Source organism: Neoarius graeffei, chromosome 3 (genome assembly GCF_027579695.1).
Source record: "Neoarius graeffei isolate fNeoGra1 chromosome 3, fNeoGra1.pri, whole genome shotgun sequence".
In the NCBI taxonomy this organism is placed as follows: Eukaryota; Metazoa; Chordata; class Actinopteri; order Siluriformes; family Ariidae; genus Neoarius; species Neoarius graeffei.
This window is the reverse complement of record NC_083571.1, coordinates 2093504-2106982: the sequence shown is the minus strand read 5'-3', so window position 1 is coordinate 2106982 and position 13479 is coordinate 2093504. Positions and strand designations below refer to the sequence as shown.

General features: G+C 47.1%; 1 non-coding gene across 1 annotated transcript; it reads right to left on the bottom strand.

The window, feature by feature from the left end:
* Positions 1 to 12875: 12875 nt before the first annotated feature.
* trnae-uuc (transfer RNA glutamic acid (anticodon UUC)) lies at positions 12876 to 12947 on the bottom strand. The gene has a single exon. It is a non-coding gene; the product is annotated as a tRNA-Glu (tRNA).
* Between the last annotated feature and the right edge of the window lie 532 nt (positions 12948 to 13479).

Genomic DNA, 13479 nt, shown 5'->3' with positions numbered 1-13479 from the left:
CTTGATTGTTCTGTTTGCGCGCTCCACAATGCCGGAGGACTGCGGATGGTACGGGATGTGGAAACGCCAATGGATCTTTAAGTCTTTACACAGTTCTTGTGTCACCTTAGAGGTGAACGGCGTACCTTTGTCAGAGTCTATCCCTACCGGGAGACCATAACGCGGAATGATTTCTTGCGTCAATTTGTTTACCGCCGTGCGAGCGTCTTCTTTCCCGCAAGGGAAAGCCTCCACCCATCGTGAAAATTTGTCGACCATGACCAAGAGATACTTAAAGGGGCCCTGTTTTGGCATGTGAGTAAAGTCAATCTGCCATTCCTGGAACGGCGTGTCAGGTATGGGAAGGTGCTGATGTACCGCGCCTGGTTTAGATGGATTATTCTGGGCGCACGTTAAACATCTGTCTAGAATGTGATGTACATCGGTGTGTATTTTGTCGATGCAAAATATTTTGGATAAATCCTCCACTACCCCCCTTCGTCCGCGGTGAGTGGGACCATGAAACTCGCGGACGAGAAATGGAGTGCAATGTCTAGGCAAACAAAGGCGGCCCTGAGCATCGATCCGAACGCCGTCAGACGGCTGCGCGCCGCATGAGTCCCAGAAATGGTTGTCTGAGGCCGAAGCGGAGGCCTGGAGGGAGATCAAGTCAATGTCCGGAAGAACGGCACTAATCATACGGCTGGATGAGACCAGGGAGAGAGTAAGCGAAGGCGGAAAAACACCGGAGGCAGCCGCGGCTTTGGCAATGCGATCGGCGAGAGAGTTTCCCCTGATCTCAAAAGAGTCCCCAATACAATGAGCACGAGTCTTAACAATGGCTAAAGAGCGCGGGAGAAGACACGCTGTAATAAGATCAGTAACAAGCGAAGAATGAGAAATGGGCTTACCGTCTGCAGTGGTGAACCCACGCGAAGCCCAAATCCGACCAAAGTCGTGAGCAACGCCGAAAGCGTAACGTGAGTCAGTGTAGATAGTGACGTCTGTGTCCTGAGCAATAACACATGCACGGGTTAGAGCGTATAGTTCGGCAGCCTGAGCCGAGGAGAAAGGAAGAGAAAAAGCTTCAACAGTTTCATCAGGAAGGCGGCACACAGAATAACCACACACGAAAACGCCGTCAGAGGGGCGTGAGCACGAGCCGTCCACAAACAGCGAATCACCTGAAAGTAACGGGGTGGAGCGTAAGTCGGGGCGGATACTTGTCTCGAAAAGAATGCTAGAAATGCAGTCGTGTGTTTCAGAAGGAAGAAAATCATCCTGTGAATTGAGGAGGCGCTGAAGCGCGTGCGCGAGAGAATCAAAGGAGGAGGAGGGCTTAACAGTAAGGTTTTCGGTGGCCAAAAGAATAGACTCGTATCCAGAGCGACGCTGCGCAGATAAATGCTGGGTACTGAGGTTCTTTAAAACGTGCACTACATCATGTGAGGTGTGGAGAACGAGCGGGTGAGACAAAACCAGCCGTTCAGCGTCCGTGACCATGACAGCACATGCAGCCACCGCCCTGAGGCAAGCAGGGAGACCCTGTGCCACAGAATCAAGAGTTTTAGAGAGGAACGCACAAGGCCGCATACCCCCCCCGTGCTCCTGCGCCAAAACCCCAGACGCAGTTCCCTGCTGGTTGCACACATATAAATGAAACGGCAAACGGTAATTCGGAAGTCCGAGAGCAGGGGCCGAGCATAAAGCCTGTTTCAAGGCCCTGAAGGCCGTCAGCATCTCATCAGACCACACCAGGGGCTGAGTCAAAGGGTCCGAGTGCAGAATTGCAGAGCGCAGACACTTGTCATAGGTGGAACAGTCAGGAATCCACTGGCGGCAGTAATTGATAAGTCCCAGAAAAGCCATGAGGGCGTGTTTGGTGGCAGGCACCTGAGTGTCTAGGATGACCTGCACACGCTCGGGGCTGAGCCTGCGGGAGCCCTGGGAGAGATCGTGACCCAGATATCGAACAGTGGGGAGGCAGAACTGAAGCTTAGTTCGTGAGACCTTGAAACCTTCTTGCGCCAGAAGAGAGAGGAGAGCGAGTGTGGCTTTAGCGCAAAGGTCCTCGTCCTCCGCCGTTACCAGAAGATCATCCGCGTATTGGAGCACGGAGGAGCCCGAGGGGAGGCACAAATCGGCCAAGGCGTCCCTAACCACGGCTGTGAAGACCGCAGGAGAATCAACATACCCTTGAGGTAACCTGGTCCAGGTGTACTGCTTACCCCTATGCGTAAAAGCAAACAGGGGCTGTGTCTCACAGCCCACAGGGACGCTGAAAAAGGCAGAACAGAGGTCAATCACAGAGAAAAACGCATGTTCACACGGAATCGAGGCCATAAGAGAGGGAACGTCTGGAACTAATGGGGCGACTGGGATAATTAACTCATTAATCTTACGCAAGTCCTGGGTGAAACGCCACGTGCCGTTGGGCTTCCGCACCGGGTTCACTGGGGTGTTATAAGGGCTGACACAGGGAACAACCACACCTTGCTCTAGGAGAGAACACAGAACATCATCAATGCCAGACAGTTTAGCTGGGGAAAGGGGGTACTGTTTTACATATACTGGCGAAGAGTGTTTAATGACCGCCTCGTAAGGGGTACAGTTAACAAAGCCCACCTCGTCCTTATGTTCCGCCCAAAGAGAAGCTGGAAGGTCAGAAAGAGAGGGTGTGAGGTGGGTAACGGCACAAGCAGCATTGAGAAGGTTATGGGGAAGAGAAAGGGAGGTGAGGGCAAGAGCAGCCGACGAAGTGTCGTCTGGTATGTCAACAACCATGTGTGAGCCACTAAAAGAAATAGAGAGCCCTAGGAGGCTCATGAGGTCCCGTCCAAGCAGGTTAAAAGGGCAATCAGGCATGCAAACAAAGGAGTGAGAAAACTTCAGTAAAGGATCAAGGGCACAAGTAACAGAAAGGGGGGGCGTGCAACTGGAATGGAAAGGAACCCCTTCTATTCCCACAGAGCTTACAGACCGTGTAGATAAAGGACCCGCATATTCCCTCCCCACTGAGGACATGGTAGCCCCGGTGTCGAGTAAAAAAGGATATTCAGTCCCTGCCAGGCATAAAACAATAGTGGGAAGATCTTCGTTAAGAGGGGAGCTGAATAAAAGATTTAACATAGCAACGGTCGGGGTTTCATCGCTCTGAGGGCAGCCCTATGGGCGGGCAGGATCTCTCTGCCCTGTGGGGCTTGAACCGGCGCGCATGACGGGTTTCTCGCGTTCCTGCTCATCTCGCTGTTTCGCATGACATTCTCTTATCCAGTGCCCCTCTTTTCCACAATAGTGGCACTTTCCATTTCTCCTCCCTCCCCCGCCGCGCGGTCCCGTTCGGCGACCCCTCTCCTGTCGTCCCTCCGCTCGTCCGCCCGGCACGACGGATAAACATGCTTTATTCGTTTTACAGTCTAAAAGACCATCGCTCTCCAACGTGCGCACCCGCTCCCCGGCCTGACGGAGGACCAGATTATTCCGGTCACTCCAGTGATGTTTTAATACGCTCTGTATTTCGGGGCGACAATTAGACAGAAAGGTGGACAAGAACATTGGGTTCGGGTTTGCCAAATCAAGTTCAAGACCTCCCAAATGTTGCCAAACTTCCCCAAAGCGCTTCCAGAAAGCCGACGTCAGCTCAGAACGCTCCTGTTTGCAATTAGTGACCTGTGACAGGTCTCTATTTGCTTGTTTTAAGGCGAGCAGGTATCGCGTCAACTGCTCGCGAAGCTGCTGCAGTGCGTCCGGCGTGTCTTTCCAAAAGAAGGTAGACACGGTGCGCTGGCGAGGGCGACCGTTTTCCCCTACCGGAGGCAATTCCTCCTTAACATTAACAGCAATATCATTGACGGGGCGGAGGACCTGTACGTTTTCTAACAGGGCCGTCTCATCGTATGCGCCTCCTAATTTATTCTGCAGAATAAACCGGTAGTCGGCTCCCGTTAGCTGACAGTTACGAGAAACATTAATTAACTGATCAACGAAGAGCAGAGGCTTGTCGGGTGACGGAAGAAGTGAGATGATGTCCTTAAGAGCCGACGGGGACGGAGGAGTTATATCAATACCACTGCGCTTTGCAACCCATACACAAGCAGCGTTTTGTGGCGGATAAGGACGCGAGCCGGCGTCTGGACCCACACCATCGGGATTATCCCAATCATCATCATCAGTGTCATCATCGGTGTCGTCACTGCTTTCTTCGTCTTTGCCGGTCTTGGCTGATGCAGGCGCACCTTTTATCCCTCCAGGGCGCTGCCCTCTGTCAACCGTGGGGGGGGGGCACGCAGACACAGCAGCCAGGGACGGATAAATTTTAGGAATCGTTTTTACAGATGACGACGATTTACCAGTAGCTTTTCCGGTCTTACTGTAAGGCGGAGGTTTACTGTCTAACGAGGCTGGAGGAGCAGAAGGAGATTTAGATTTTCCCAACGCCGCCTCCACCGTTTCTGTAGTAACGGGCGCAGATCGAGGCTTCGGGATGGACTTCAAGACTGAACGGGGAGTATAGGCCTGTTTAAAATTATCCCATACCTTTTTCATGTCATACCACTTAGCGTAACCCTCCCGCATATACGGGCGATCCCAACCGGGGTCCCCTAATCCCTCATAAATCATGCGATAGGCTGATGCAAGATAACCAGGATCGAATGTACCTTGACGAGGATAGGAAGGAATTTGAGGGTTGGCCTCAGTCCAACCTGCCAAATTATCGAGCCAGGGAGAAACATAATAAGCAAAACCGCACCTAGTCATCCATTCGGCCGGGGTTTCCCCTGGCGCAGGCTTAGGGAACGAGCTTCCCATCGTACAATGACAACAAACGGATCTGAAGAGGAACAGACAACAAATATAGTACAAATTTGTATAGCGCGCTCTTCCTGGACTCGAACCAGGGAAAACTGTCCTCCGTAGGACACTACGAAACTACTGCCAACCAGGTAGTCAATCAAACATGTCTTACCTGATTGAGAGTATCACGTCGGGGTCACCAAATTGTTAGAACCTGTGTCTGTCTCAGTTCAGATGCGTTGACGTAAGAGCGCTCTGGAGCAGGGAGAAAACAAACCACACGAATGAAATCAATCTGGTTTATTCAGGCACTGCTCAGTGATACACAAAAAGAGCAGGGTTTATATACATCAGAAGCTTTCGTGACAAGATAGGTAAGGGGCCCGGGGGCACAAGGTGAACTCGCCAGATAAGGAGTCGTTTTTATTATACATGAAAGAGCAGAATGTACACCCCCTAGAACAGGAGGGTCCAGGAATGTGGTTTCAGCGAAACTAGAAGGTACAGAGAAGAGCAGAAGAGTATGTTCTCGCGGCTATGCACGTTTACCAGGATGTGAACAGGTCATAAGTTCAGTACAGCTATGCACGAGAACACACATACAATCTTACACCGTGTGACCTCAAAGGGTCCTTGCCACTTGGCAATCAATTTGGAGCTCAATGTGGGCAACAGTATGAGTACTTTATCTCCCAGTGCAAACTCCCTAAGGCACGTACCCCTGTCGTGCAGGCAGATTTGCTGTTCTTGGGCCTGCCGCAAATTCTCCTGGGTTAGGTGTGTGAGTGTGTGGAGTTTTGTGCGCAGGTCGATAACGTATTGAATTTCATTTTTGCTTGGTGAAGGTCTCTCCTCCCAATTTTCCCACAGTACATCTAGGATGCTGCACGGCTTATGCCCATATAATAATTAGAATGGGGAGAACCCCGTGCAGGCTTGTGGGACCTCTCACACTGTGAATAACAGGGGTTCGAGCCATTTATCCCAATTGCGTGTGTCCTCGCGTACAAACTTTTTAATTATATTCTTGAGGGTGCGATTGAACCGTTCAACTAAACTGTCCGTTTGTGGGTAATAAACGCTGGTGCAGCTCGGCTTAATTCCCAGTAACCCATACAGTTCGCGCAGTGTGCATGACATAAACGAAGTGCCTTGATCAGTTAGAATCTCTTTGGGGATTCCGACTCGGGAGATGACGTGGAAGAGCGCTTCCACAATACTATGTGCTGAGATATTGCGAAGAGGCACTGCTTCCAGGTATCGCATTGCATAGTCCACCAGAACTAAAATAAAGCAATACCCTCGTGTTGATTGATCTAATGGCCGAACGAGATCCATCCCAATTCTTTCGAATGGGGTCTCGATTAATGGTAGAGGGCGTAAAGGCGCTTTTGGAATGGCCACTGGATTTACTAACTGGCATTCGCGGCACGCCGTACACCACCTACAGACATCGACACGAATCCCTGGCCAATAGAACTGGGCCATTATTCCGGGTAGTGTCTTATCCTGCCCCAAGTGTCCAGCCATGGGATTAAAGTGAGACGCCTGGAATACCAATTCCCGGTGGCTCTTGGGGATCAAAAGTTGTGTGATCGGCTCGTTAGTCTGAGTGTCCTGCGTCACTAGGTATAACCTATCCTTCATAATGGAAAAATAGGGGAAGGACGGGGTGGCGTTTGCCTGGAGTGTTTGACCATCAATTACTCTCACTTGGTCAAACGCATGCTGCAGAGTCTCATCTCGCGACTGCTCTAACGGGAAATCTGCGAGGGATTCCCTGAGAGAGGGAGGAGGAGCCTGCTGCTCCTCACTCTGATGCGGAGATGACATAGATGGCTCTGTGACAGCTGCTCCTGCCAATGCCACACCAGGACCTCCCCCTGCTGAACTATGGCAGGACCCACTCTTCACTAAATGAGTCATTAACTCCCAAAATCCCAGCCAATCAGTCCCCAAAACTATCGAGTGGGTAAGGCGAGGATTAACTGCCACCTTTACACTAAATTTTTCCCCTCGAAATAGAATGTGGACCGACACTAAAGGGTAGTTGTGAACATCCCTGTGCACACACAACACCTTCACCAATTGTGCTCCCCCCAATGCCTCGTCTTGCACCAGGCTTTGGTGGATTGAGGTCTGATTACAGCCAGAGTCCACCAAAGCCTGATACGTATCCCCTTGGACACTCACTGGTATGCGATACGCTCCGGCCCGATCGAGGGCGGTTCCTGGTGCGTTGGGGATCCGGACCACTGCGCCCGCCTCCATTGCTGAGCACTGATGCTGGAGGTGCCCCGGCTCCCCACAGCACCAGCAAACTGGCCCGGGATCTCTCTCTGCACCGGCGCTCTGGGGCTCACTCACCTGGGGGGGGGGAGACAGACATAGAAGCGGAAAACAGGAGGGCACTACGGGTGCAGCAGGCTGGCTGGGGTGGAGCCGGCCCCCGCCTCCATGGTGGGGGAATGGGGCGAGGACGAGGAACAGAAGGGGAGGGGGAGAGAGAGAGAGAGAGAGAGAGAGAGAAGAGGAGATATGCTGTCCTGCCGTCGGAACAGCTACCAAATTGTCCTCTGCCAGCTCAATGGCCTGATCCAGAGACACCGGGCAATGGCACTGGACCCACTCCGCGGTCCCTTCAGGAAGTCGGGTGATGAACTGCTTCAGTACCACCAGATCAACAATTCCCTCAGTGTTGCGGTTTTCAGCCCTCAGCCACCGCTGGCAGGTGTCCCAGAGTTGCTGGCCAAATGCAAACGGCCAGCTGACCTCCTCTAGGCGTAGAGCATGGAAGCGCTGGTGTTGTTGGTCTGGGGTGCGCCCCACATGCTGGAGGACAGCCCGGTGCAGGTCTGCATAGACCAGCTGGCTGTCGGCAAGGAGCTGTAGTGCGGCCAGCTGCGCCTCGCCCGTTAGCAGGGGGAGGAGGCACTCCACGCGCTGTTCCACCGGCCAGCCCCAGGCCTCTGCTGCTTGCTCGAAGAGCACTAGGAAGGCCTCGGGGTCGTCGTGCGGGCCCATCTTCGTTAGGGTGAGGTGGGAAGGGCCCGCGGCGGTGGAGGTGGTGGACCCCGCCGACATGAGGAGGTGCCGGAACGCCTGACGATCTTCCTGTTGCGCCAGCACCAGGGCCTCGAACCTTTGCGCTTGCTCCTTTCGGAGGGTGACCAGCGCTGGTGCTGGCTCTGTTGGGCCGTGGCGAGGGTGTGGATCAGGTCCGTAAAGGGTGAGGACTCCATGGGGCTGTTCTCCTCTGTGCTCCTCCCCGGGTTTCGGCACCACTGTAGGACTTTGAGCGGGTGGGTGGAGCACAGAAGTATGGCAGGCCAGAACTGAGTTCCAAAAAAACTCTTTATTTGCAGCTTTTCAGCTTTACAATCTCCCAGTCACACAGACACGCGCACACACACATCAGTCATCTGGTTGGGGAGAGAGCTCCCTTCCTCTGCTCTCTCTCTCTCCTTATATAGGGCGTGGTCACTGAGGAAGACACACAAACACAGGTTAATTGACATCAGGTGCAGTGATTCTGCTGCTTACCTTCCCTGACTCCGCCCTCCGGTCACAGACCGACGCTTGACCATGCCCCCCGCTGCCACACAGATGTATCGTAGGAGGGTGTAGCAACACCAATCATGATGGGATTAGTACTCATCGTTTCCCAAAAGACCGGACAATGAGATAGAAATGGGAGCGCTTGGTCTACACAGGCTGTGCACTGAATCAGTGCAAAGCTCGCACAGCCTGCTGGCGCTTCCGCAGGTGACGTCACGAATCTGGCTCCAGACTCCCTTGGGATTTTTCCAGACACGTTTTGTTATTTTAATTTTTTCTGCTGTAGACAGATGGCCCTGTGCAAAATTACCCTTCTGGATGAGTGTGTAAAGGGACAGACTTTCATATAAAAAAAACCTGAAATTGGGCCAGGATATGCACTTTAAGACCTGACATGAGCGTAATTCCTGAGCTGTGAAGTTCTTGTGTGAATAAGTGAACAGACTGGAGCTCAATTACAAAAGATGGAGTTATTGGTGGGAAACAACCTAATTAGAGTCAGTGTGGAGCTGGAGAGAGTCTTACATCCTACAGATACAGATGAGAGCAGTTGTTAGCATACCTTAAAGACACAACCAATCAGTCAATCAATCAATAAGATTGAATGGAAGAGGTATTTAAATACAAGTCTCACATAAACAAAGAAACCACTGATAGTGTTTGTTTGAATTTGAATTTACTAAATTAATCGTGAAAATCAGCAAGAACTACACCACATTCTCTTAAAATATTTTTGAATTCTCAGAACTGCTGAGTAAATACATGAATAATTAATTATCAAACCTGAACTAAAGTTAGGCTGTTTTTCTAACAGACACAGTCTGAAGCGTAAACAGATTATAACCTTTCTTATATTTAGCCGGCACAACTTTGCTGCACATTGTGGTCAAGTTATGTGTGCTGAAGACATTCTTCAGTCTTGTACTGTAGCTACTAATGCAGTTGATCATTCAGATTATTTTTAACGCCGTTTTGATTGGCTGATGCACAGTTACTTCGCACTTTTGTCAACATGGCTCGCTTCCCTAAACTGACAGACAATGAGCTGGCTTCTTTAATTTAAAGTTAAAACAGTGAAGACAAAGAAAAGTGATGAAAGTTGCAATTAATGTCTTTCAACAATATCTACAAGAAAGAGAATTTTTGGAAGATGAGTTTATTACTTCAAAAAAGAATCCTGCAGCAGTTTTGAAAAAAAAATGTACGCAGAAGCAAGAAAGAAGGATGGTCAACTTTACACAAAAGCTTCACGCATCAGTATCTGATTTGGTCTTCAGCCAATCAAAATGGTGTAAAAAAATTTGAACGATAAAACAATTGCTGAACTCGGTTTTCACAAAATATCGTGATTTGTTAGTGTCTGCCTTCAGGATCAGTAAATAATTGCTTGCTCGCTACTAACAAATCATGATATTTTGTTCAACGTCATTCAATAACTGTTTAAAGCTGTCCTGCCTTTCAGATTTTTTTTTAAGTGTAGGTCATAAAAAGAATTTTCCTGACACCAATTATTTTTGTTTAGTGACTGAAAGCTACTGAATTCAAATCAGACTTCCAGTTTTATTAGTTTTTTAAAAATAGAATAACTAATGAATTTATCTCCACGTGGCTCTAAATTCTCCGCTATTTTTTCCTGCTTCACCATGACCCAATTCAAGATACTACGTCATGCATCCTGTGGTGGGCTTTTCCCGTTCACGCAAAGCATTGTGGGATACAAATTTGAAACAGGAGAGAAAAATGGAAGACGTGAGTGTGCGAATGAAACGTGAAAGAGTGACTACAGTAACGGAAAGAAAGCGAGAAGAAAAGACGTTATGTTCTATACGAAGGAAAGGAAACGCAGGACCAGACTAATAAATATGGGCGCTCAGCGAGCACCTCGGTGTGATCAGCTGTTCGTTTAGCGACAGAATGATGGAACTGTCAGTGCACGCTCAAAGGGAAACCTGTAGATGGCAGTAATGCGACACTGTGGATGCCAGCTGCTGTAAAACCCAAAAGAAGAAGAAGAAGGTAAACCTGCGCATGCGCACACGGACTTCCTCTGTCTGCTTGACTGCGCCAAGCGAGCGATTTCATGCACATATTTGCTTTAATCCCCTCAAATTAAATAACTTCCCAGCCACAGAATGGCCTGATATTTTGTGAGATATTACAGAAATAAACAGATATCACAATCACCACATTTGAGACGGAACTAAATTTCACCAATTTTATGAAATTGAAACGCCGTCCAGCTTTGAGTTGCTGCTTTCTTTCATAGATTTGAAACTACTACCAAAGTCAGAGGACAATTTTACAATAAGGGGAAAAAGAATTGAGTTAACTGGTCGGTGCCTGTAAATAATCCACCGTGTCTGTGTCTTCTAATGTAACACCAGAGAAAATCTCTCTCTCTCTCTCTCTGTAGAGTGTGTGATTGTCAGTTGTCCCTTCTTGTGGCAGTAGAATGAACAGGTGTGGGAGGGACACAGCAACGGGAAATGGTCCACTAGTTAATTGATTGCAGATGATGTCATTCTCTTGGAGGGATAAAATAAATAAACGGGTTGCCAAATACATGTAGGTGGCTGTTAATATACCTGGGCGGTCACACCCAAGTCAAGTCTATGTTTACGGGAAAGACTTTGTTGGCAAATCACAGAAGAGATAGTATTATTGTGTTCTAGAATGATAAAAGGAAAGAGTTCAGCCCCACCAGAACCCAGCTGTGTGTCCATGAAGGCTGGTCAATCAATGGGAGAGCCAACTACGTCCACAAACTCTTCCATGACAGTTCAGAAGTTTATAGTGAAGGGTGCATTGACAGGGTTTCACCACCAGGAGGCACCACCATTTTATATAAAAGGCTCTCAAATGCAATTTTGTCACCATTTGTGGCTGGAAAGTACTCGGGTGTCAATAATAATAATAAAATAAAAACGTGTTTTATTCTCTTCCAGTGGGTTTCATTCATTTGGTTTGATAGCATGCAATATTGTTAGCATATCGCTTATCCTACGTGTACTACCGTACGTCACTCTACGCAATGGAGAATGAGTGTTGAATATGGTTTACGATATTGCACAGTTGTCAAGACGACATGACGTCACATGTCAGAGACACAAAAATTCCATGCTAGCGAGTGAGTGTGACAATTTGTAAACAAATATGGCTGCCAGGTTTGCTTCATTAAATTCAGAAGATTTTGAGAGAATTTTGAAAGAAAGACGCGTTGAACACCTGAAAGGAATGTATTATAATAATAATAATAATAATAATATTGGCTGGCTTTTTTTGTGGTCTATTATTCCATTCAGCTACTCGTCTTCGACTCGTTCAGTCTCATGCTCGCTGAATGGAATATAGCTGATAGACCACTCAACACCAGCCGATATTATTTAAATATAAACATGTACACTCATTGATTTTAAAAAAAAATTGTCTTTGTTTATTTCATACCACATTTTTACACGAGCTTAAACTATTATTTTTGTTTAATAGAAATAAAGGCACTGTATTTCATTTTTGTTTTTAAAAAGGCATAATACGTTATTGAATCTTTCTATAAAATGAAATATTATTATTATTATTATTATTATTATTATAATACATAGGGCCAAATTACTCAATTCTGATTGGTCAATCAAGGAGGGCTTTTTCTTCCTTAACACGGGGCTGTATTTCTGGAATGCTATTGGCTAGTTCGTTGCTTGGTTACGGTTACAAAAATTAGCAAATTTTGTCAACAAAATGGCTTTTGTAAAGAAGTTCCAATAAAATTTTGTAAACCACTTTCAAAATTGTTGTGTCGTGTCACCGTGTCATGGTGAAAGACGCTTTTGTGAACTTGAATGGCTTCCAAAGTATGAATTTGGCCCGATATATTATAAACAAGTAATCGTACGGTTCCTTGTAAAATTAAGGATCAATTTCACTCGTGATTTCAAAGTTTTGAAATTGCCTGAGTCGCAAAACTTCGAAATCACTCGTGAAATTAATCCTTAATTTTACTCAGCCCCATATGATTACCTATACAAATTATTATTATTATTATTATTATTATTATTATTATTATTATTATTATTATTATTATAAGAAAATTTTACAACTATATTTAAAGCTATAACATTGTTTTTCTTGCATTTTATCTGGAAATGTAAATTTTGTTTGTTTGTTTTCTGGCACTTTATTTTTACACTAGCTTAACATGATTTTTAAAATATTTTATCCATGTATAAAATGTTACTGTATAAAACTTATATTAAAGGTTTCTATAAACACTAGTTGTTTGTATTAGTGTATAAACAGTAATAAAGTACCTTTGTTTGTTTGTTTGTTTGTTTATACATTCGCTAAACCTGTTTTTATTGCATATTGTATAATAAAGTCTTATTAAAGGCTCAGAGGTAAAGGTGGAGTTTACAGATCACGTGACTCACTGCGTGGATTTGGGTGTTCGGAATGTCACGTGACGTCGGGAGCGGTTTAATGAAGCTCTGGAATGAAACACTTTAACTCTGAAATAATTCTACACGCTTCTTCCCTGTAATAAAAGTTAATTCCCATACCGGGAGTCGAACCCGGGCCGCCTGGGTGAAAACCAGGAATCCTAACCGCTAGACCATATGGGAGCTGAAAGCCAGCCAGCACCTCCTGCTGTATGAACCGGTTTCACATCAACTCCAGTTCACACTCATTAAAATCAGATCTATTTATTTTTGCCACTGCCATTTTTAAAAATACCACTAAATATTTTACACATATTTTTTTCTTGAAACAAAACACAAAGCATGAGATGATTGGTCCAGTATTTAGAAACAGCCTGAGTCTGCAAGCTCCGCCCCTTTAAAGATATAATAATTAATGTATGTAATTTGATATAATACAATTGATTTTATTTGATTATTTAAAGTGTGATATCTTTCTGGTTTGGGTGGCACAGTGGTTAGTACCGTCGCCTCACAGCAAGAAGGTCCGGGTTCGAGCCCCGTGGCCGGCGAGGGCCTTTCTGTGCGGAGTTTGCATGTTCTCCCCGTGTCCGCGTGGGTTTCCTCCGGGTGCTCCGGTTTCCCCCACAGTCCAAAGACATGCAGGTTAGGTTAACTGGTGACTCTAAATTGAGCGTAGGTGTGAATGTGAGTGTGAATGGTTGTCTGTGTCTAT